This window comes from Belonocnema kinseyi, chromosome 5, assembly GCF_010883055.1.
Source record: "Belonocnema kinseyi isolate 2016_QV_RU_SX_M_011 chromosome 5, B_treatae_v1, whole genome shotgun sequence".
NCBI lineage: Eukaryota > Metazoa > Arthropoda > Insecta > Hymenoptera > Cynipidae > Belonocnema > Belonocnema kinseyi.
Window position 1 is genome coordinate 57,109,616 of NC_046661.1, and position 25,860 is coordinate 57,135,475.

The following is a 25,860-nucleotide window of genomic DNA, read 5'->3' on the forward strand; positions in this document are numbered from 1 at the left end:
ATGCCAATTGAAAACAATTCTCCAATTTCTGGGTTGTAGTAACTGGATGGAAAAAATTCTAGCCCGTTATTTTATCATTCTCATTTGTGTTTCAATTGATGTGGAATGTATTTTTGTGTGCTAAATTAAGAATGAATAGCAGAACAGGTGGCATTGTGTTCGAAAATCGTAACGGCATCGATTCTTGCTGTCGCATATAACATTTCTTGAGGGGCTTCGAAAAAAAAACATTGTAACCGGTTCTCGAAATGTGATGCAATGGTGTATGAACAACAAGCCACGCCAATGCACATGGCATGAACAGAAATTTGATTTTAAATTATATACACGGGAAAACATTTTTCTTAAAACTTCCTTGAGTAGGCCACTTTTATGTAATTTTTTTAACATTTTCAGATGCCAGAGATGTTCATTATTTTTTTCTATATACAGAAAAAGATTATTTTATGAACTGTTCTAACTCTTTCCAATTTCTTTAGTCTTGTGCAAAAGATTCGGAAAATTTGTAATTCTAGGGGCTGTGATTTCTACGCTACTGGGGCTACGTATGTAGAGAAATTTAAAATTAATGTAATTTTCATTTAACTTCTTAGGCGCTGGTCTTTAATCTTTAGCAATACTCCGAGTTCCTATTGATGTGGGGGCGGAAGTTTCCACCGGGAGGAAAGCAGTCGAACAAAATAAATAATTGCGTCACGAAATCTTACGATATTTTGAAATTGGGATCATATTGCACAGCAGTAATTGCCTCTAACCTAGTTTAGGTTGTTAGATTCCAGGTCTTTTCGTAATGCTCGCCTTGACCGCACGACCTCTCGGCTCAAGACCGAAAATCGCAGATCTTTATCGTCTTTTATGGGGCTTTACGCTGACACGCATTTTGTCGCTCTCGTTAATTGACTGGGCCACGGCCTTGGATTTGAACCATTAAATGTATCTCACGCTTGCGACAAAGAGGCGTCGCCACTGTATATTGGGATTTATAAAAGACGGTGAAAGGTATACGCCCAAGGTACATCGGGCGCTCCGACGGAGTCTCCCTACTTCTCATCGGCGCATTCGTTCAGATTGGTTCGATTATGCAACCCCGACTCTATTCAGAGCCTGTAAAGTGCTATTTGTTCGGAAAAAGTACACTGGAGTTAACGAGTCAGAATTCAAGGGGATTAAAAATTGAAATGTGAAAGGCGGTAAAAAGGGAAATGATTAATTGGTTTTGAAGGATTTCTAGAATAATTTGTTAACCTAGACATTGATTTAACAGGATGGCCACTGGACCGGTAAATGAACGGAAATTTTCGGAGACTGGGAAAAACCGGGAAATGACAGTGAATTTATTTCTTGACCGGGAATTTTACGAATTTTAAGAAGAAAAAATTTCCCAAGTTTGATTTCAACAGTTTTGTAAATAATTAAAGTATAAAAAGACTGAATAATAATTGATTTTACAAAACGATTTTAAATTCGTTCAAAATTTGAGAGTTTCCAGATTGTAACTGTTTGAATTCGAAATTCTTAATACGAATTGAGATTAATATAATATCATTTATTCCGATAATTTTATTTTTAAATAACAATTTTAATGATACATCAATAAAATATTTTTAATTCAAAGTTTTAGGTCTACCTTTATATTATTTTTTATGTAAAATTGAATAAATAAATTATTTTTATTAGTTTTCTTAGCCATTAAAAATTTCAATGTTCATTTAAGTGGAGTAAATTGAATACAAATTGATGTAAAAGTAAACACTTTGATACTGAATTGTTTTACATAGAAAGCTTTGAATCTGTAGAATTTAGAAGAGCTTTTCAACTTTTAACGTTACAATTTGAATTGTTCTGTTTAAAAAATGTTTAATTTGTAAGTTAAATTGTTAAATTTTCACGTATAAATAGCAATTGAACACTACTTATTTGTAAGCAAAATTTAAGTAATTTCAAGAGATATCTCGTAGTTTTGAAAATATTCAAAATTAATTAAAAATTTGGAATGTCTTCAAGTAATTGAAAAGAAGTGTGTTAACATTTTTGTTTAAAACTGTCAAATAGATTTTAAAATTAACCGAATTTTTCCTGCAACTTTTGGAAAATACTGCAAATTAAAAAAATCCTTCAAATCTCCCAGGTTCTGTTTTGATCATTTTGGAAATCTCTTAAAATCTTTTTAAATTTTCTGTTAGAATAATTTTTCAAAATGAAAAATCATTTTCAATTTTCCTAAGAATCTTAAGAAAATGTTTTTATTCTTTTTAAGCCTTTCACAATTCTTAAAAAGTTCCTAAATTTTTTGGTTGAAATCTGCAAAAATCTGCATTTTGATTTAAATTCGGCTGGGGGTATTTGCACTATAAATTTCAGTACGAGTAGCCCAATTTTTTTCGGGTCACAAACTTTTTGTAAATGATTTTAAATCATTTAATGTTCTAAGATTAATTTTGATATTTTAAAAAATTCTAAATATTTCTTAAAATTACTCTATTTTTTTCTACAAATAATAATTGTTCCTACTGTTATTTATAAATTAAATTTTAAGATTTTTTTTTTAATTTTCAAGATTTTCTAAAAGTTGTAGGAAAAATGAAATTCATTTAAAAATATATTTAAACGTTTCGAAAAAATTTCAAAAATGATTTTACATTTGGAAAAATATAAAAGCACTTTTAGATTTCTCAATATTTTGAAATAAAATTTAAATGTTTTTGAAGGATGCTTAAACTATTCCAAATGAAAATAACTTCTAATTTCAAAACTGTTAAGTTAAACAAATTTTATTTTTAATTTTTAATTTAATTTTTAAAATTCATTGCTTGATTCTTTAATTTATAGTATTGAAAATGTTAACGTAGATTTATATTTTTGGAATTTAATCTGAATCTATGAACTCTATAATTAATAAAACTTCTAAATTTTGCAGTTTATCTACATTTAATTTCAAATTTTTCAATTGAAAAGTGTTAGTACCTTCCATTCCATACGTGTACATTTAATTTCTTGTTTATTGTACATTCCTTTAAATGAAAAAATGTTTAGAATAGAGTTCGATTTGTTAAATTTCATTGACCGTGAAAAATGTTTGCGAAGTGGGAAAAAACCGTGAAATGACCGGGAATTTTTTTCTTCGATTAAAACAGCCACCCTGGTCAAGAATATCGTCGAAAACAAAATCGGTGTTCGAATCTCCAACCAAATTTTTTTCGCTTGCAGTATATCATGTCTTATAAAACAATCTTTCTTTAGATATGCACTGTCTACGTTTCGCATATCTACCGTTATCCAATTTGCCTTTACGCTTTCAGTTACTTTCCATCTTATTTCATGCCTCGCTCGCTAGACAGCATTAATTTCTACGCGGTCACTTTAACACGTCTAACGAGAGCCTAGTTTTACTTTATAGTGCGTACCGCAGATTTTTCATTCTCGAAGGCTCTTAAGTGATTTATTTTTAATTATGCTTATTATGTTTTTTCACATTTCCCAAGAACATAGTAAATTATTCTGATAATTGTATTAGTGAACTCGTAAGGAGTACGGATTTAAATTAACTTCCGACTCGAAGGGGCATTTTCATTTGGGCGTGTTGCGTCAAGATCGTGAAGTATTATATATTTTTCCTAAATTTGATTGTACGAACCGGTTCTTTTGTAATGGACCAATCAATAGAGTTAGATCCTTAAATCGATACAACACTGCATACCATGGAACAGCTGTAAGCGCGATACATTCATTCTCTGCCCCGGGCTAGGACTTACGATTTTGTAGATCAGGTTCCTTCGTACTTCCCGCTGTAATCTCGCTTTTTACGATAGTTTTTTTATCGGTCACTTAGGAAATAACCATGCTGGTAAAATAAAAATGCTCCTCGTTTTTGTGTACTGCCATTATTCATTGCAACACTAATCAATCAGGGAACGAAATCCTTGCAATATGTCACGCTAAAAATATTCCTCAAGACAAACTTCTCGCAGAAAACCGGACCTTTACCTAATTAGCCATCACTAAAATAATATAGTAAATCTTTTTTTGTTGAAATTTTCATATATGGCGTATTGCGAATTTTTATAAAAAAGTATTTTAAATTAAAATTCTCTTTGGATTTAGGAATTTTTAGCTGTTTTACGTATATTGGTATTTAATTAAAGATGAGCAAGGATCTTGAAGTTCAATACCTTGGCATTGACCGGCTTGCTCTACCGAGGCAACTTGTACTTGCATAATTTGCTCGTCTCGTTCATCCCGATTCCCTTCCGTGAACCCCGTAGTTACAACATTCTCTCTCCTTCCATTCTGATGCTAGTTCTGCATCCGATTCTCCAAGACAAGCCTTACTCGTACAATAAAGTCATTTTTGAAATCTTTTACTTTACCGTTTCCTATTCAATGCTATAATACACATTAAAATATGCTTTAAATATCCATTTATTTAAGAGTGTACTTCTCCTAACTTTTAAAGCCAGAAAACAATACGTTGCAGTTCAAATTTTGTGCCACAAATTCGACTATTTTTTGACGTAACGAGTAAATAGTACAGAACATGTATTATATGATACATATTTTCCTTAATGCCTTTAAAAAATAAATTGGTACCTAATTTTTATAATTCTCTGTTGTGAAAAAGTTAGTTAACCTTTCTGAATTGCTTCTTTTATCATTATCTTACGTCTCTCTGTTAAAAAAGTATATATTTGTCTTGATTACTAAGATGATTACGGAGGTTTACTGTAGGTGTTGCTTTCATTAGCGCAAACTTGTTAACAGAAGTTTATCGCTGAGGTTTCATAATGCGCAGTTTTCTTGAACAATACTCCTTGAATCATTTCATGGTCGGGCTTCTGTAATTTATTTTACGGCGGAATCGACTTCTCGAATATTCTCTTCGGAATTAACATTATTTGTACTTTATAAATAATCGTTGATTATCATTCGATTCTCATTAACGGCGGATTAAGTAGTAAACAGGGACAGATACGAAACGTTGAGAAATAGGTTAAAGCATTGCGGCCTTTCTAGTTTATTAACGATTGAGACGCCACAATTCTCACCGGCCTGTTAATTTGATCTCCGTATCGACAAGTCATTTACTTCGACAACATAAATATTATAAAATATTTCCCTAGTAAGTAACTTTCGTGCAAAACTGAAAAAAAAACTGAAAAAATTTGAACCTTGGCCAATGACTATTGATATAAGTGCTCTACTTTTCGAATTTTTAAAAACTGGGAATTATATAAAAAAGAGCCTGCAAACTAAAAAAAACTAAGAAAATCGTATTTGGAGTCTGGGAAAATCGATTCGCGGTAAAAAGCAAAGAGCGTGTCGATCGCATATTCATGAGCATTGAGCCTCCACCGATCAGAGTAACAGGTTCTGGTTCTACAAAGTGAATCATCTAGGAGGGCGTCGAAGTCTTAGGAGTCACCGGCTACTTCTGAGAGTCCTCCTGCAATTATTTTTATCCGCATTCCTCGGGTCCCCGTGCTTTTTTGCTCCTGAATTCTCACGCTTGTCTGCAATTTGGTTGCTTGGTTTTAAGTAATCGAGCCGTCATCGTTCTTAAAAACAGGTATGACTGCTCAGTCGGCCGAGACGAGGATGCACGTGAAGGTCGCACAAAGGTTTTATTCTTCTTTAATCATGGACAATTCTCCAGCTCCAGATTCTTCCAGAAACGTGACAAGAATTCTTAATAGTTTACATATACCGTTTTAAACCAATCAGTGTGAAATTATTAGGTTTTGGGGATGTCTAATAATTTTTTTAAATTTTTAAATGAGAAAATGTTCCTACCATTTTTTTCTAATTTTCCTTTCTGCTTCCCCAAATTTCCCTTCGGATATTTGCGAGACTGCGAAGAAAGTATACTTGCTGTCTGGACGAATTGGACAATAACTGCAGATGGCTAATTTTAAATTGAAGACGCTATATATTTAAAAAATTCTGTTTGATACTTTCAAATTGGAATATTTCGCAATTACTTATAATTCGAAAGAACAATTCTAAATAAAAAGCGTTCAAAATTGGGCAATTTAAATGTTCAGCACTTTTGTTTAATTTGACAAATTTTTTTATAAAGTCGGTTTGAAAATCTTTTATTTACATTTTCTGTATCTGAAATCTCGAAATAGAAATTATTCAATTTTTATGATTTCGATTTTGTATAATATCGAACATTTGACTTCAAAATTCTTCTTTTGTGATTGCCTGATTTTTAATTTTAAACGGTTCAAAATTAGAATATCGTTCTGTGTTTGATTCGTTTTTTGTCGATTCTTTCTAGAATACTTTAGATCATAATTTTTTTTAGTATTGAAGGTTTAAATTAGAAAATTTAAATAAGCTGGATAACTTTTTTAAACTCGAGAGGAAAAAACTGGAAATGACCGGATTTTTTTCTGAAATTTGAATGCCAATATATTTTTTTTAAATTCCCATGTTTGAAAAATTTCCAATTTTGGGGACTTTACTTCATACATCATTGGGAAAATCAAAACCTTTGCAAGAATTTACAAAGAAAGTATGCTTGCCGTCTGGACTTTTAAAATAAAGGTGGAATAATGTTAGGCGAGATTGATGTTGATTAAAACGTATTCGGACTTCAGGCACTCAGAACTAATTATTTCTGCAATTAGAGCCACGATTTTTCTTAAAGCGACTCATCATAAGGTGCAATCAGGCAGAAGAAGAATCCGGAAAGCAGACTAATTGTAAGTTGATTCGTATGCACATCCTGTGCCTGTTTTAAGGACGTTTTATGTAAACCTTCCGGCGCTTTCAATTTTCTAGATTGTCGCGTATGTTCCCGGAGAAAGAGCGAGTTACTAATTGGACTGAATGCGAAATGCACCTAGCAATCAATGTTCTCTTGATAACTATTGCCCTTTGAATCAGAGCGATTTGCGTTTTAAATTCTCCAAACAATGAGACATCCGACGAATGAGTAAAATTAAACAAGCGCACATTTATTCGTTGACGCCGACCATTTTTTTTATAATTAAAAAATAAATGTTGCGAACAATTGTAATGGTAATGAATTCGCGTACGGGAATCTCAGAATGAGCCATGATTAGATTACATGATTTGAAGAAATTTTGTTGGCCCAGGAAGTAAATTTTTAGAAAAAATTTGTTACAAAATTGGTCTTCATTTGAATGGCTAGTTGCAATCAAGTATAATGGACTATAAGTCCTTGTGATTACTGGGGATGTCAAGCACTGCTTTCACCTATTATTCTTTTATTTTTCAACTTGGCATGCAAAACAGAAATTGCGCAAAGGCAATAGGCGGTTACTATTCCGTAAGCTTGTAATTCGATTTCCTCACATATCAATTCATAATTCTTGACTTCCTGAAACAATTGGACTAATAATCTTCAATAGATTGACAAATGCTATTGAGACTTTGCAACTCTCAATTGTTATTTCCCTGGAATTTCGAGATGAAACGAGAAAGACGAGTTTCCAAATCGATTTCAATCAGAGGCAAGGTCGCATAACTTTGCGACTTAATATGCAACGTAACCAGTCCTAAAAGAATCTAATTATTGCTCTGATAATTCAATCAAAGAGATCCGATCGGTTTTTTTATAAACGAATTCTATTACCTTATCTTCTCTTTTGAAAGTGAAAGTGACTTAATAAAGTAGAGAGAGTAGTTCTTAATAATCCCAGGGCGTCTGCCTGACTCGAAAATTCGTGAACACCGAGAAATGACCGGCAATATGATTCAGTCACTGAGATTTTTTGGGAACGTACTAATGTGGAAATTAAAAGTGGTTTAATGTATTTTATTAATCTAATTCTGAGTTAGAATGGGGAATTGGTGAAAAAATCTTAATTTTGGCTTGCAATAATGTATTTTCGGGAAGAATTACAATTCTGACTTTGAAAAATAAATGTTCTAAAAGAAATATAATTTTTAGTTGAGGCAGGGGATTTCATTAACGAATTATAATTTCCACATTGACATATAAAATTTCCTAAAAGATTTATAATTTTGAGTTAGGACAGGGAATAAATAAAAGAAACAAAAAGCAATTCGATAGGGAATTTCAGCAAAGAAAGATATTTTCACTTTGTGGCAGGGAATCTAAGTAAACTATATATTTGAGTGTGGAATAGGAAATTTTAGTAAAGAAGTGTATGTGTGTAATACATGAATAATTAAAAAACTATATGCAAAAAATGACGTAAAGAATCACGATTATCCTGACTTGGGACGAAATTCCGGTAAATAATTATAATTTTGACCTTGGAACAGGAAATTTCGGAAAAGAATTATAATTTGGACTCTGAGACTTAATATCCTTAAAGAATTATAATTTTCATCTTTAAACAGGGAATTTTTCACATGGAACGGGTCTTTTGAAAAAGAATTTGAATTCTGATTTAGAAGAAGGGAATATTTAAAAATCCATGCTTCAATTTAGAATTCGGTACAATTTGAAATTTACCTCTTACAAAATTTGGAAAAAGAAATTTACAATATTTCTGATTAATAATAAAAAAATTTGTAAATAATTATAATTCTGAATCGGAACAGAATATCTTTTACATGGAACGGGAGTTTTGAAAAATAATTTTAATTCTGCTTTATGAAAAGCAAAGGATTTAAATCAGAATTATGCTTTAATTTCCAAACTTCCCCGTTACAGACCAGGCATTTCTTGAAATCTATTTAAATGTTTAGAAATCTCTTGAAATATTGAAAATGGAACAAGAGTTAACTAGAAAAACCTCGGAAATTAAAAATCATCCATCGGGTAGACTCCATGATTACCCGCTTTCAAATGAACTGTACTTAACAATGTTATTGATTTTGCATAAGTAGCATGCGAAAAATGCAAAAATTAGTATAAATATATATTGAAGAAAGGGATGCTTTATATTGTGCAATAAATTCGTAGGCCACACTGAATCTCATCAGATTTTTCCACTTGCTTGCGTTTCATGAAACAAGTTGTTCGACAACTAGCATTTTGATTTGAATTGAGCCGCTTGGCAGCGGTCACAAAATAGATAAGAGCACACCTGAGAGTGTGCCGATCGGGCAGTACTAATAGAATTGAAACTACCTTTACTTCTTGAAGGCTCATACGTGATAAAGTGAAAGTAACACCTAACAGGCGCAGGTTGCCGTGCATGCGAACCCCGCTTATTAGTGACAAACGACATAGGTCGCAAATAACCAAGGCACGCTCGAAATTTACCCCACCATTTCCCATCTCTGTACCGACCGGAAATCACAAGTCTCTTCGGAAACTAACGAGATTGCGAACAGGGGAACGAAGATCAATGACAGGCGGAAATCGGAGAGTTATTATTTTAATGATCTTACGAGCAGTTTCCGAGTCTCTTCGATCTCTCCATTTATTTTTATAAGTGCAAATCTGTCATGATTACACTTATACTGTATTACTTATTTATCGTGATGTCGTTTTTGAGGGATATCGGGTGAAAGTGTTATGGTGGGTATCGAAACCTCTACACGGTTTGTGTCAAAAGTGACTTCAACGCAAAGGGGTGTCCCCGTTTTTTTTCTTTTCTCATTTCCGCAATACCCCACTGTAATTTTGAGTAGAAAAATGTTTTAAATTCTTTAAGATTTTAGAATAAACTTCATTTTTTATTTTTATTTGGAAGTTATAGCATTCAGAAATTTTTTTTTTTCGTGAACAATGTGTCTACCAATTTTTTTAGTTGAAGTTTTTGCAAATTTATTTATTTCTCGTGCATCGAATATGAAAGTTGTAGTTATATTCAGTTAAAGCACCATTAATTTCCAGAAAATCGACAGAACAAAATGTTCTGTCCCTAATATGTCAGAAGTTCATCGTCCTGAAAAATACACTTTTTTATGATATTTTGTCAGGCATTTAGTTTTATCGAGATTACGAAATACTTCATATTAATAATTCTTAATAACGAAATACTTAATGTACTAATATTTTTTTTAGATTTAGATTTATATTTTAAAACAAATTTTTCTCTAAAAATTATTTTTGAAGGAATTATAAGGGCTAGAACATTCCATTTTTTTTAGTTTATGGGATATTTTCCACACTTGGATTCTTGTTGTGGTTTCCCAAGGCTTCTCAACGTTCTAAACCTTCTTTTGGACACCAAATCACAGACTTCTTAACAACAAAATTTGGATCACTTTGAACTTATTTCCAAGAAAATATAAAGAATAACCTTCAAGCAAAAAAAAGTTTATTCAAAAATCGCCCTAGCGACATAATCCAATTGAGTCTCAACGATAGTTGAAATTTATTTTTTAGCGGACCTCTTAATTTCTTCCGATGTATTTAATTTAAGTATCGGGAGTATTAAGGTTGTATGTGGATTCCTGACTCGCAATATTGTTAAACAAACTTTGATCGATTCGAACAGATAGTTCAAGTTTTATAAAAAAAACTAAAAGTAGTAGAACTCGAGAAAAAAACTTGACACGGCCAATTGACCAATTAACGCAATTCACCGTCGAGGCTCTTTTTGTTGACGAGTGTAATACTGACATCACAGCTTACGACTTCCGATTAATTCTGGCTTCTGCCGGCATCACGACAAAGGTATCGCTGAGATAACACGATATGACTTTCACTATGCCGTTTCAGTGAGTAAATATGAGCATGTTGCCCAGTACGACGAATCATGACCACACGAGCAGATGATGGACTCAAAGAACTTTTTTTCTGATTGAATTTTAATAGTTGTATATTGTGTGAAAAAAATGTTATGTGATGCACCGAACCCCAGACCGCACCCACTGGCTTTCAAAATAGGACTTTAACCAATTTCCGCTGCAAAACAAAAAATTCCTGTTGGTTCAAAATTTATGGACATTTTTTTTCATTTACAGTTTTTGCTAGTGAACAGTAATACAAAATTAGATACATAAATTATAATTAGATTCAATTTCTTTAAATGTGGATAAAAACAACTTATTTGTTGTCAAACATACTCTCAACAAGCTTTCTGGGGATTACTTAAATGCACACTTTTTTTGGAAAAGGTTGAATATGTCGAATCTGAAATTTCCCCAGCTTTAATCAAAGAAACATGTTATAATTTTTCTTTCATTGGAAAAAATTTTTCCTAGTGCCTAAAGCATTCAAAAATGGTAAAATTTAAGGAAACTTGAATGTATGCAAAAATTCTGATTAACGTCCGAAGTAAATGACTCCTAGATCTTCGAAATTTCGTCTGGATATTTGTGAAAAATTTTCCCCGGATTTGTCCATTAATCATTGTCATATCAATCATTGGGCAATATATTTTAATACAACTTGTAGAACCTACTTGATTATTAATTATTTTTTCAAAATTACTTAAAAAATTTGTTTCTTAAAAAAAACTATCTTCTACATGGGTTGAAAAAATTCTAGAGAAAGTTACCTTTGACTTGAGATACAATTTTGAAAAAATCGAAAAAAGAATCAAATAGTTACTTCACTTATGTATTCACTATAACTTCAAAATCGCCCGAAGAAGAATTTAACGACCTATAAAGGTTCAATGCTCTCATGACTCAATTAGGCAAAGTGCTCAATTCGAAAGCATCAGTAGATCAAGTCGTACATTGAAAGCCAGGACAACTTGTCTGGGTCTAAATTTCTTTATCCACTTGCGGAAAAAGAAGACGATGCGTGAGTGGAAAAACGCCAATATAGTCGGACCTCATCCTAAGTTCATGTGAATTATGTATCTTTATAAATATACTTTTTATTAAAATATTATTTTATACTTAAATTTTGAACAATATAATTATGTTGAAAAATTTATTTATGCAGTACATTACATTTTTTCATAGCCTTACTTTAATTATGACACATTCGGTTCTTTCAGAAAAAGTACCCTTATAACTCACAATTGTTGGAGATTATTATTTGGAAATTCAACCATTTGACTCATTTATATTTTAGATACATTTAAAAATGTTCATTTCGTGATTTACGTGATTATTACCTGTTTCTTTACTATTATACTATTACTAGGTATTACTTTTTTAAAAACCTTTTTTAGCAGTAGTTCACAATCTTTAGAATGTATTATTTATAAAGTTGACGTTTTTCCAAAATCTATTTTCCAACAAAAATAAAAGAGTATTTATAATTTTTCAAATTTAAAAAACCTTTAAAAAGTTGTAAAAGCTGATAAGAATATAATAGACCGTGGGCTCACAACGTAAATGGGAAGGTAATACGGATAAGGCTAATTTTCACATGAGATGTTCGTCTGATGATGAGGAATTAAAAAAAAATGCACCACGAAGAATTTGTAATGCCTATGCCAATGACCCACGCTGGGTCTGGGAAACTTGACATTCGTCGCGGTAATAAAGATCGAACGTATCTCGGCGACAAAACGTAAACTTTAACAATAATAAATAATGGATATTTTAAAGTAAAGCGATGTTGTTGTTTAATTTTTATAATCATATTTACCTTTATTACAACTTTCTACGATAATCAGAAGCTGAGAACGTGACACTGATTATGATTATTTATAGCAGAATAAATTATTGTTTTAACTAAAAGTGGCTGACGCCAATTCTTTGCTCAAGACTTACTTTATTTGTGTACTAATTTTGAGCACACCTTCTTTTAAATTGCTAAAGATACAGCAGGTGATAGAAAAAATGGGAAAAAGAAGGGAACATGCGAATAACTTGGTAAATATTAAGATTTTGATCAAATACTTCTTATTCATCTTGGAGTATACCTGTAATAGAGTACCTTTTGTCTTTTAATAATTTTCGATAAAATTACTTGTTGTCAATAAAAAGGGCTTTTTATTGTTATGGTATTTCCTTAATCGATGTTTTCTCCAAATATATCAATTTTATCAAAAAATGATATACCAATGAAAATATGCATCCCTGGGAGTGGGCCGACTTTTGTTTCAAACTTTTTCCTGTGAAATCAATTTCAAGAAATTTCACCTGAATGTCCGGCGACTTCGAAGCCGCCTGGCAACACTTTTGCATCCAGGTAAGTGCCTGGCAATGCGAAGGTGCTATTTCTAATGTCAGCACCTACATGTACACCAATTTTCAACCTTATCCGAATCACGTTAGTTAACTGCCAAAAATTCGCACCTTTGACAAGTCGCCACAGGTAAACGCATCCACTCACACCTGCCAGGCACCCATTTTTACGTTCCTCATCATCAGACGAACATCTCATGTGAAAATTGGCCTTATCCGTATCACGTTCCCATTTACGTTGTGAGCCCACGGTCTATAAAAGGATATATTACAATTTGATGTTGCGTGATTTGATTGGCTACGCGTCCCAAGTTACAATATTGTTTTTCCTTGAAGACAATTTTGAAAATTCATAGTTTGCATGAGAGATCATTTGATAAATTGCATAAAGAAAGAAGCAAGAAATGTTTGATATTATTCAAAATTAATGTTCATAAATCGCGTTTTAATTCTATAAAAATCAATGCAAGTATAAAATACCAATCTTATACTGTATTTCGAAAACTTTTTTTCGTTATTTCAGGTTTGCATATGGAATTTCTTTATTCATTACAGTTCTTTCATATCCTACTAGCAAATTAAAAACAAATTTAGAATAATCGATTCGGCCTTTTTTTTTAAATCGATTTTTCTGTGTAATTCATTATTATAAATATTTATAAATATTTATAAATTCATTTTGAAGTATAATTAAAATTTTCGAAACTAGAAACTTAAAAATCAGATTATTTGCCACTTAGTCGCTTATAATGTCGAATTTGTCCATATTGGGCATTACAATACATATAATTATAGTGTTAAGTTGAAGAAAATTCTCAAATTGTGTTAAGTAAAAAATTATAAATTTCATAGTAGCTAATATATCATGATATTTTAAGAACTTTTTAAATGATAATTTATTGCTACATTTTTGCTGAACTATTAAGTTACTTTTATAATTTCTTATTTAACACAGTTTGAGGTATTCATTGATCTTAACTACAAAGCCAACAATAAGGATATGAATGGAAAATCCTAATGTTGACAAGTTGGAAATTATGAGCAAATAATTCTCAAATAATAATCTCAGTTGGAACTTTCGAGTTTCAAACACTTTAAAATTGGCCAGGGAAAATTCAGAGAATTTCGAAGTTGGTATTTTATAAAAGCCTGTTATTTTAAGTTTCATCATAAAATAGCTCAGGTTAATCACGCAGGGCATAAATCTTGGTTGACAGATTTTTAAATCCTTATCTCTCAAGTATTGAATTTTTTTCATAATATTTATATTTACTATTTAGGGCAAAAAAATCAATTTTTGTCGGAAGGAGGACCGGGAACGAAGGAGTGGAACGCTAAGCTTTAAAATTAAGAATAAGTTTGTATGAACGAATTATTAATTTTAATAAATGTATTGTTATTCACTCGGAAAGTGTCTTTGCAACTCTAGTTGTTAAAAAAATCCATCTACTCGCACTGAAACTTGGTTACCGCAGCCATTCCCTTCGACTAACTGTTTTTTCCAATTCAGTTTATTTTTCAGAGAACATTTCATGATTATAAACAAAATTTGTATATAGATTGTTGCTTTGGGGTATATGAATGCAAATGTTCACACAAATTAGTATTCAAATATAGAAATACGTGCTTGAAAATTCACCTTTATTCAAAACGTAAGCTTCAAAACATTCCAGTCAATGTTATTAAACTATACTTAACATTTTTTCTGAATATTGACTCACGGTGGTCTAATCGTCGTCCTCTATCAGGCACATGAATGTCGCATCTGCCCTAAAATTGCCGAGGATTGACCCCAAGTCGAAGGTTTTCCCTCTTATTTTTGGAAATCAAAGAAGTGCGTATTTGTTTTAAGTATCCTCTGCAGGATTGGGTCCTGCGGTCTTAGGACGATGTATTCCTCGACACTCCCATGACACAACTGGTGATGCACGATGCACCCACTGCACTTCGAGCGCTGACCATGCGCGTCTCAACTCCCGGATGGTTTTTATATACTCCGTATTAATTGGCGGAGCGCCAGGTCCACTCTTAGAAGACCCGGAGCCTGTGAAAAATCGCGAAATCCGCGATAAGGAACCAACAGGCTGCACACCGTGCGTATCGCGAACAGTCTGTCTTTTGACTGCCGTTAAACCCTCGTGGCTGTAATGAGACGCGGGTCCTGAAAAGCCCCACTTCCCCCTTTCCTTTCCACCCAACCATCGCCTTTTCCATCTTACTCTGGTACCGCAACTTATAACCAGTCTCCATCACCCTCGCATGTATGAGTCTGTCTTTTACTTCCTACGCCTCCGAACTCCCCACTGCTCACTTTGCATTCTTTTACGGCGCCTTACGTTGAAAAAATGTGTATCACCGTGTTTGATGGGTGGGGCAAAACAGGGGAAATATAATAATGTAGCTAATGAGTGCCGAGTTTCGAGGAGTGCTTGAAATTTTCTATTGCAGTCCATTAATGAAATTTTCTGTTTATTTGCTGGTTTAGGGTGTATGCCAATTATTATCGGTGAAAACTATTTGTATGCGAGTTTACAAAAATCGACGTCAGGAGCATTAGGAATAGGGTATTTGTCAAAAAGTTGTGACGTGCAAGTCCTGACCGCTTTATCCATTTCCATGATATAATACTTTTTTTGAATAATTCTACAGGGATCACAGACCGTCCCCCTTTTTTTTTTACCTAATCTCATCTTTGTTCATTTTCCTCGACAGCGAAAACATCGCCAACGGTTCTATTTGGAAACTAAACCGGAAAGATAACTAAATTTTTTAGTAGCAAATAAATAAACTTCATTATAGAGGTAGCATTCTTCACCGGCCAAAATGCTCTAAAAACAGGGCACTGGAAAAAATAGGTAGTAGGCCCAACTACTTGGGTTTCAGGGTGCTACTGCCCTCATTGTATTTTCAACAAAGTGAGTAGTAACACCAAGAAGCAAAATAGTTTTGGCCACCAATAAATTATTAGCGGCATATTTTACGGACCCAAGTGGTTGGACCTACAACCTATTTTTGAGCGGGGGAAGGAGATTTTTCATAAAAATAGGGGGGAGGGGGGATATTTTAAGTCAATTTAATGTAAATACTAATATTAAATTTAAATAGAAATTCTTTAAATACCTAATATTTTAAGTAAAAATATTGCATTTTCAAAAGCATAGATGAATTTTTAATCCAATAGTTGATTCTTGAACCCAAAGAGAAGAGATTTTAACCAAAAAGATTCATTTTCAACTAAAGTGATGAAGCTAACAAAAAAAGAAAGAATGTTTAACACAGTAGTTAAACTCTTACATAAGTGGCTAAATTTTGAACCAAACAGATCAATTGTCAAGGAAGAATGTAATAGTTGATATTCCAACCAATAAATTTCAATTTTAAATAAAAAATGTGAATTCATGTAAAGGAAGACAACTATTCAACAAAATAGTTGATTTTTCAACCAACATTTTTTTATTTTGAAACCAAACAGACCATTTTTCTTCAATGTAGTTAAATTTTTAACAAAAAACTTCATTTTCAGACAAATAGTTTAATTCTCTACCAAAATAGTGGAATTTTAAACTCAAAAAATAAAATAAAAAATCATGAACTTTATTCCTATGTATGTGTTCACAAATAACAAGCTAAATTTTTCAAAACGTGCATCGTATAATTTTCACGTTGCTGAATTAATTCCTTGTCACTTTCGTAATGATTCCTAATAAAATAAGAAGAAAATTGAAAATGTGCATACACTGGTAAATAGAGCGCGCAAAAGGAATATTTTGAAGTACTTTTTAAGTTTCTTACGTCCACCCAAAATGTTTTGAAAATAATTTCAGCTCCAGTTGTCTCGTTCAGATTGTCGAAATTTAAGTTAAAATAGATGAGAGAAAGGCCTATTAATGGAAATTTATCAATAATAATCTTCCTAAAATTTGGTTTGAACCGTGCCTTTATTTTTTCGAAATAAAGGTGCTAAAATAAAAAATTATATTAAAATTATTTTAATCAACAAGTCAAAAAATATTTAGTTTCAAAGTTAAATTTTTTTCAGCAAAATTAACCTTTTGAGTATTCATATGCAATATTTACTCGCGCAATATTAATTTCTGGGACCAAAAAGTCCGCGATTCGCCGTTAACCTGAAGTTTTTTCATAAGGTGTAACTTCAGATTTTAAATGATTCTACTTACAAACATGTAGATTCAGTTTCTGTAAAGACATTTGTCTTTGAAGTGAAGTACGTATTTTTAAATGGTCAAAGGAAATGTACACAACTTTTTGTCGGTAGTGTGCATTCACCAATGATTGGACAATTTCAAATTAAAAGCGGTTTGACTTGGAACATTTTTTTATTAAAAACGTTCTGAATGAAGATATTTAACACTAAATCCTAAATAATTAATGAAATTTAAGAAAGTATTATGGGCACGAGAACACAGGTACCGAGAAAAAATATTCAATTATATTTTCCAGAATTGAAATATGATTATTAATGTTATCGTTTAAAAGAGAAAAATATACATTATTTTTCATGGAATGACTGATAGTCTATTTTTCGGGGAAAAGATTTTCTGAAACTTGACTTCATTCTAATTCACCTAAAATAATTAAAAATAATATGGTAAATTAATAACTATGTTTGATAATTGATACATTTACAAAATTATGAATTGGGTCAAATTGTAGAGATCCTTTTCCCTAAAAAATAAGCCATCATTCTCTAAAAACTCACCATATTTTTGAAACTGGTAAGAAGTGATAATATTAATTTTAGACCTTGCATTTCTTGAAAGCATAACTAACTATTTTTTTCCCATGACCTAATTGTTCAGGCCCAAAGTATTTTAAAAATTGTAAGTTAAAAAATGTATAATTCATTACCTAATTGTAAATATAAATTCTTTTCAAATCTAACGCCCTAATAGTTAACTAATGGAAGCCTCGGTAGAAATAACGTTAAAAAACAAACATATTTTTATTTTTAATTATATTCATAGTATGACGACGATTTTCTGCTCTGTATCGTATATACATATTTCATTGAACAAACTATGTCCTATAACAAAGTATATCAACATATTCTTACAGTTTAAACAAAGAGTCCAGGAAAATAGATTTTTGTTAATCAAACGTTGTCGCTGTCGAGGCTTAAATGATTAGTTTATGTCATTGAAAATACTGGACGACTTCAAAAACTAAGAATTTGTTAAAAGGTATATAGGTTTAAATTTAAATAGTTCAAAATTAAACTACTTAAAATTGGAAGCCTCTAAAGTTGAACTATTGACAATTCCTCTAACTGAGAATATTTAAAGTTTTAGTTTGTAATTAAAATTGAAATGTTTGAATTCTTAAAATTATAAGGTACAATTTGACAATTATTACCTGAATTCACAAGTTTTTAATTCAAGTCGAAAACAAATCATTTGTAAACGATTTCAGGATAAAGAACGTTTTCATTTCATAAGTTTAATTACAAAATTGTGCAATTTTAAAGTAAGTTCAATTTTGAATATTCATGGGTTTTAAATTATTTCATTTTGATCGTTTCCTTTTCTAAAATTCAGCCCTGAAGGTCTATAATTTTGAATAATTCAGTTGTGAACAATAAAAATGACACTGAATAATTTTTTTTTTTTGAAGTCATATCAATTTTTAGTGAAAAAATCACCCAATCACTATGAATACCACTCTTGATTATTATTTCTTGTATTTTTTTGTTTGTTTGAGGCCTAAATCTTTGAATTTTTAATAAAAAAGAGCCCCCCCCCCCCCCCGGTCCGAAATCTTAACGTTGTTTGTAGTTTTTAGGCTTAAAATTTCTTTTTCATCGCAAAATTATAATAAATTGATAGATATTACTTATCTTTAAGTAGATTTCCGGATTTTATATTATCTGCACAACGACACACAATTTAAAAAAAGATCAAATATTCACACTTTAGAATTTTCTATTTGGTTTTCCCCATTCTCGGGGTACATGACCGGCGCCTCTAAAAGTCATTTCGAAACTGATTTAAAGGGCATAGCGAGCTCCATATGTTAAGAGTTGGTTCACAATTACGTCACATTTTCTGAGTCCTGATAATGCTACGAAGGAGAATTTAAGAAAATTATCTTCTTTAAAGTCCTTTCAAATCCATTGAAATTTTCTAAATAAACCGTCCAAAGAGTTTAATTTGATAAAACTTTAGGCATTTTCAAATACACTGTCAAACTTACCACCAATAAAACAGTTCAATTTTTGAATTTTCAACTAAATGCACAGATAAATAATTTAGCTTATGAAATAAATGAATATATATATGTGTGTGTGTGTTTATTTCTTGTTTTTTTGTTTATTTTAGGCCTAAATCTTTGAATTTACAATAAAAAGAGAGACACCCCCCCCCCCCCCCCTCCCAACTTCGGTCCAAAATCTCAGCGTTGTTTGTAGATTTTCAGGTTTAAAATTTATTTTCATCGCAAAATTATAATAAATTAACATAAATTATCTTTAAGTAGGTTTTCCGATTTTCTATTATCTGGATATCGAAACAATTTTTACATTTCTTTCTAAAAACTTGAAATGTAAAATGTTAGTTTTTAATTCTCTTCAATTGTAATTTTTCATATTTATTTTCGGAATGTTTGTTAAATTGCAACATTGTTCAATTTAATACTGTTCAATTTTCAGTTTTCCCGATTTGAAACTACGCAATGTGAACAATGATTATAGTGATTATATTTAATTATTATTAAAAATTGATTATAGGGGCACCTTGAATTTAACGTCCAGATAAGCTATTAGAAAGCTAAATATGCCATTTTTACAGATTTTTACAGGCTAATTTTCTATGATCATATTTTTATCGCAAATCATTAATAAGTTTTTTGTTGAAATTCAAAATGTTTTAAAAGAAAATTCTTTAATGAAAAAATGAGAAAAATCGTTATTACGCCATTCAAACAAAGAAGGAATTTTTTATTAAAACATTCGTATGATTTCGAAGTCAATGATAAAATTATTATTTTAATGAAGGAAAGATAATGGAATTGAGGAATTTACATGTACGTTATTTCATTTGAATCACAATACGATTTTTTCCTTCATCTTCAAAGCTTTTCAACTAATTATGATTCATGTTGCAATTAAAAGACACCACTGTAAAATTGAATTGCTTAGTAATAGCCTATTGTATAAATATCAATATCTTAAATTGCAGAATTGCAAGCAGCATATTTGAAGTGATAGAAACCTGACTTTGTATAATTTTTTATTAAACTACTGATCCTTCCAACCACAATTAAATAACCGGCCAAACACAGAATGATTTTCGAACTCGAGTGAAAAACATTAAAAGATTAAAATTGACGAGACAACCTAATATCCTGAAACGTATAATGTTACAACTCATTAATTTTTTTACTAGTCTTAAAACATTGATGGTCAGGGAAGACTATCCTTCAGGAGTTATAAATCTTAAAGTTTTTCCTTACCTCTAACTACTGAAAGATAAGAAAATTAATTTCCGGTCAGAAATCAGATCGATATTTCTCTATAAGTCTTCCTCACTTTATTAGCTTTATGGAGAGACACACGTTCAGTTCACTCGACTATCAATTCGCCGCAGGCAACTCCAGTAATATTTTATAGGATGCACTACTGTTATTACGTTTCATTTGACCGAGATTGCATGTAGTATCTGGAATAAAACATACGTTCACAACCTTTCTTACAACATCATCAGAAATAGTCTCACGAAGCTATTTCTTTATCATTTTCTGTAGTAATGCTCTAATTCTTAATTTAACAAAATAGTTGGAATCAAAAAAAGCTCAACTTTGCTCAAAAGACTTACCTGATTTTCTGAATAAGAGTGAAGACTCAGAATAAGCTATAAAATTTCCTTCGCCCATTTTTTTCATATGACAGATCGTTGCTTTAACTTTTAGCATATACTAATTTACCAGTTTTTTCCTGAGTATCCAAAAAGGCTTTTTTCTCATTTATATTTTCAAATTGAAAACATGAAAACTAAACAAATTATAATTTAAAGTATTAAAATCAGACTTTCTGAACTAAGGAATCTGATGCCCAACCATTCTTAAAAAATTGAAAAACGTAGAATTTGAATACTTTTAAGAGAATACCTTCAAAAATAAATATAATATTTAAAAAAATTATTTGGGAAAAATCTAAAGAGAATTCAAACGAATTTGATCAAATACCTACGAATTTAGGGCGAGTTTTAAAGACTTCAAGATGAATGACAAAAAACTTTTTAAAAATCTATCGAATGAATAGAATGGAGTGAATTTAGAAGAATTCAAAAGAATTTAGGATAGATCAATAATAATTCACGGTGAATTAAAAATGTATTGTAAAAAATATTTTGAAATTTCTTCAAATCTTTGAAGCCCTACATCGTATGTGTAAAGTTGAAATCGTACAAATAACATTGGAAATGAGCAAATTCAGTTTATTGCAAAACGACTAAAGTTGCAATAAAATGTTGAATAACAAAATTTTGTTTAAAAAATGCGCATTTTTTAAACAAGACAATGAAAATACGTCAGTTTCAATACTAATGCATGTTATGAATTAGAATAATATACATTTATGGGAATGATATACAATTTTAGGGGTAAACTTGAGTTCGAAGCACGAGATACGTGGTGAGAGTATTTTCTTTAAAGCCGAAAGAGCTTTAACAAAAGAGAATTTACAATCACCAAATTGCTGTTGTCGATGCTTTGACCTTTAGTTTTAAAAAGTGTGTGCAAAAATACCGAGCTCGAAGCGCGAGATGAATATACTATCGAGTGTGAAGCGCGAGAACGAACATTCGCGCGCCCTACTATCTGTCCAAAAAATATAGGCACTTCGATTTTTGTACAGATTTTCATGAAAATTTCAGCAGAAAAAAATTCTAAAAATATGAGACAATATGCGTGTCACAGGTGAAGGTTTTGGCAATACTGATACAGTTTCAAAATCTTCTGACGATTAGCGATTATTTCCTAGCGAATGAAAGGTGAAAAAGTGCCATAATCATATTATCATTTCCGAATACTTAACTTTGAATAGCTCTAAGTCACTGAAAATGAATTATGAATATTCTGAAAAAAATAGTTTTGCTGATCCTTTCTGTATAAAATGGTGAAATTTAGAGCGAAAAATAATAATTTGTTAATAAGTTGTTAACAAAAACGTATTGAGGTGTCATCTCCGAAACTAAGAAACCTACAGAGATGATTCTTGAAGCAAATTACACATTTCTGGCTTCTGAAAGTGTTGCATGTGTTTTCAATTAACAAAAAGTTGTACTTGAATGTTTCAAAAGTTATTTTTTTCTGGGGAAAATACAAAAGACTTTACGATAATCGAGGCAATTGTATCCCTTTTTTTGCATCAGGATTTAAGGACTGTGTAAACAGCCTGAGTACGAGGGAAGGTCGTATTGCACACGTAGAAATAGCGCCAGCAAAATGCCCTGCTGAAAATGCGGTTGCCTCGATTATCGTAAAGTCTGTTGTATTTTTTCAAAAAGAAAATAATTTTTTAAACATCCAAGTGCAACTTTTTGCTCGTTGAAAATACATACAACACTGTCAAAAGCCAAAAATGTGTAATTTGCTTCAGGGATCATCTCTGCACGTTCCTTACTATCGGAGATGACACCCCCTGAGTTTTTTTAACAACTTATTAACAAATAATGTTATTTGAATCTAAATTTCACCCTTGTGCACAGAAAGAATCAACGAAGCCATATATTTTGTTTCAAAATTTTCATTTTCAGTGACTTAAAGCTATTCAAAGTTGAGTATTCGGAAATGATAATATGATTATGGCACTTTTTCAAAATTCATTCGCCAGGAAATAATCGCTAATCATCTGAACATTTTGAAACTCTGTATCGGTATTGGAAAAACCTTCAACTTCAACATGCATGTTGTCTTATATTTTTAGAATTTTTTTCTGCTGAGATTTTCTCGAAAATCTGTACAAAAATCAAGGTGCCTATATTTTTTGGACAGATAGTAGGCGCGCGATGAGAATGTGGCCGCGAAGCGGGCAGATTTTTTATATTATAAATGCGAATTAAAAATATAGTTTTAATTTGAGTTAAAATTTATTTTAAGTAATGAAAAATCAAGTATCTGAGAAATCGGAAACAAATCTATTAAAATTAATCGAATTAGTATTATGTATAATATATGCTTATATAGTTTGCATTCGGAAGCAAGCCATAATTCCCTTACAATTCTCCAGTTAAAAAACTGTAAAGGCATGTCATACATATTACTAACATTAAAAAAAAAATTAAATAATATTAGCCGAATTATTTATGCTAAGTTACATGCATAAATTATTTATGCTAATTTTCATAAAACTCTCATTCAAGCAAGAACTATATTTTTTCAATTTTATGCGAGACTGTAAGCGTGTGATTTTTATTTTCAAACCGACACACACACAAACACACACACATTTGCTTTTTGATCCATGATTTTTGCCAGTATTGGCACAGTAATTGAACTGCAATTGTCCCACTACTGCGCCAGTACTAGTTCACCAAGTCTTGGCTAAACTCTTTGCCGGGAATTGATATGTTTTATTGAAAATTTTATTTAACATTCTTAAACATATTCTAAGAGTGTTAGAGATTTTTCGAAATTTAAGAAACCTTGCAGGGCCATGTAGTGAATTTTTGAATATATTTTCTTCGATTTCTGAGAACTTCCAGTGAGAAAAATGTTTCTTAGGAATCAAACAAATTTTTTCAAACAGTTTCAGATCGCGAAAACGTAGCGCTGTGGCTTGGCGTACGATCCGAGTCGAGCGAAGCACGCCTTCCATAATTTTCACATCGCTCTAATTTTTTTCCCTAATGACAAAATATCTCAAACTTTTTGGAAAAACTTGTTGGATCCTTAAGGAACATTTTTCTGATTGGAAGTTGTCAAAATTTGAAACTTTCTAACACAACTTTTTCGTTTGTATGTATGCATCCAAGATCTTGAAGAAGATATATTTTAGAATTTCGAATTTGGTTACCATAAAAAAATATGCGCAATAAAATTATCTACAAGTACTAACTGCCAATACCTAATTTTGAACAATTTCCAAAATCTGTTCCGCGCTCAATACTTCTCCGCGTGTTCGAGCGCTAAGGTGATTATTGCATTTGGCTCTTCAATTTATTTATAAATATTTTTAAAGATTATTGATAAAAGGAAAAATTTTAAATGTAAATAATTTTTAATATTGAGAAAGGAGTGTACACGCACCCAAAATAACGGCTATTCGGGCAGAAATTTCTGTACAAATAGCCCCTTTTTTTCCAGCTATTTCCAGGTTATTTGTGCCGACATTTCGGTATACGTATCCACGTTCCATAGGAGAAATAATGCCAGCACACTGTAATTTTAAAAGGTTTACACACTTTCAAAGAGATATAAGAAAAATGAAACTATGGAAAAAAATTGAGAATATCTTAATTAACGAAGTATATTTTTTGTATATTTTCGGTACAGGTAACCAAAAACTCACTGGTACCGAAAATAAGATTTCCGGATTTTTTGTTAATTATTTTGGTTGTAATAATAGATTTAATGATTTCACGATGATTTGTTATAATGAAAAGTTAAAAAAGTTAACTGCAATGTTCACGAAACGCCGGCAAGATTTGTTATTTTTCACATGAGTTAGGTTTTATTTAAAAAATAATCGTAGTAAGACTTGAAGATTTCAAAAAACTGAAACATTTCAAGACAATTTTTTTAATTTTTCAGGATTTAAAAAATTTTTAGTGAGACTTAAATTATTTCAAAAATTATTTCGAAGTATTCAAAAGATTTGAAAATAATTTAATCTGGAGAAGATTTCAGTAATTATTTAACTCTGGGGAAGATGTTTAAAAAGAGGAGAAGAAAGAAAATTATTTTTGAGTTTTTAATAAATCTATTTTGGTTAAAATACTTTTCGTTGATAATTCATATTTTTTATGAAAATGCAACTGTTTGCATGAAAATGGATTTTTTTGTTGAAATTTTAATTTTACATTTGAATCTTCGAAAATCTGTTTGAATTTTCTCAAGAATCGTAGGGAAATTATATTCATATAACCTTAAAAACAAATGAACAAAAAACCCTGAATAATAAATAGTTATTCAAAAATTTCTGTTTGTTTCAAAAAATGATTTTTCTCCTTAAACCGAAAGGCTACATCTGCGCATAGCGCGCGATTGACTGTGCTAATTTCTAGAAAGAAATTGATGTAGGTCCACATTTTTCTTGATAGAATCTAAATTGAGGATATCGATAAACGTTTTCCATTACGCTCGAGTCGCAGTACTGCGAATATTTAGCACAGGTCCGCCCTCAATAGTGAGAATACATGAGGGGACCCCACTCCTCCGACTATTTACTATGTTCAAATGTAAACTGTTTACATCCTGACAGTTTGCAGTGATGATTTGAATCGTTATTATTAAAATTATTCAAACCCCCGTAAGTATCGAATGTATTTGATTATGAATTAGAATTAAAATTCCAGTGAATTGTACATTTGACGAAATCATCAAATGCATACTAGGCAGTCTGATAAGTCCCTGAAAAATGAAACACGGAGACCTTTTTTTGGCCAAAGTTGGTTTTATTTTTCAACATACTCTCCTTTTAGGTCAATACAGCGAGTCCAACGATTTTCTAACTTTTTGATACCGTCCGAAAAGTACTCGATCGGAAGGTCTCAAAAATACGCCTCAGTTTCAGCTATGAGCTCCTCATTTGAGTCCAATAATGATGATGAATAGTATGCTCCGGTTATGGTTTTACCTTTTTCAAGATAGTCCACGAATATTATGCCATGTGCATCCCAAAATACGGAGGCCATAACCTTT

The 25,860-nt window shown here is 31.3% G+C and overlaps 2 protein-coding genes across 5 annotated transcripts in view; one reads left to right on the forward strand and one right to left on the reverse strand.

The window, feature by feature from the left end:
• LOC117172921 overlaps positions 1-20,552 on the reverse strand; it is a 28,040-nt gene extending 7,488 nt beyond the window's left edge. Inside the window, exon 1 of one of the 3 annotated variants that reach the window (XM_033361216.1) lies at positions 20,452-20,552. The gene's annotated coding sequence lies outside the window, so the exon portion shown is untranslated. Of the gene's footprint in view, positions 1-14,682; positions 15,142-20,451 lie in introns of those variants that run through there. The other 2 variants (XM_033361215.1, XM_033361217.1) reach the window with 2 other exon arrangements.
• LOC117172922 (N-alpha-acetyltransferase 15, NatA auxiliary subunit) overlaps positions 1-25,860 on the forward strand; it is a 171,089-nt gene that overhangs the window by 32,068 nt on the left and 113,161 nt on the right. The window lies entirely within an intron of this gene.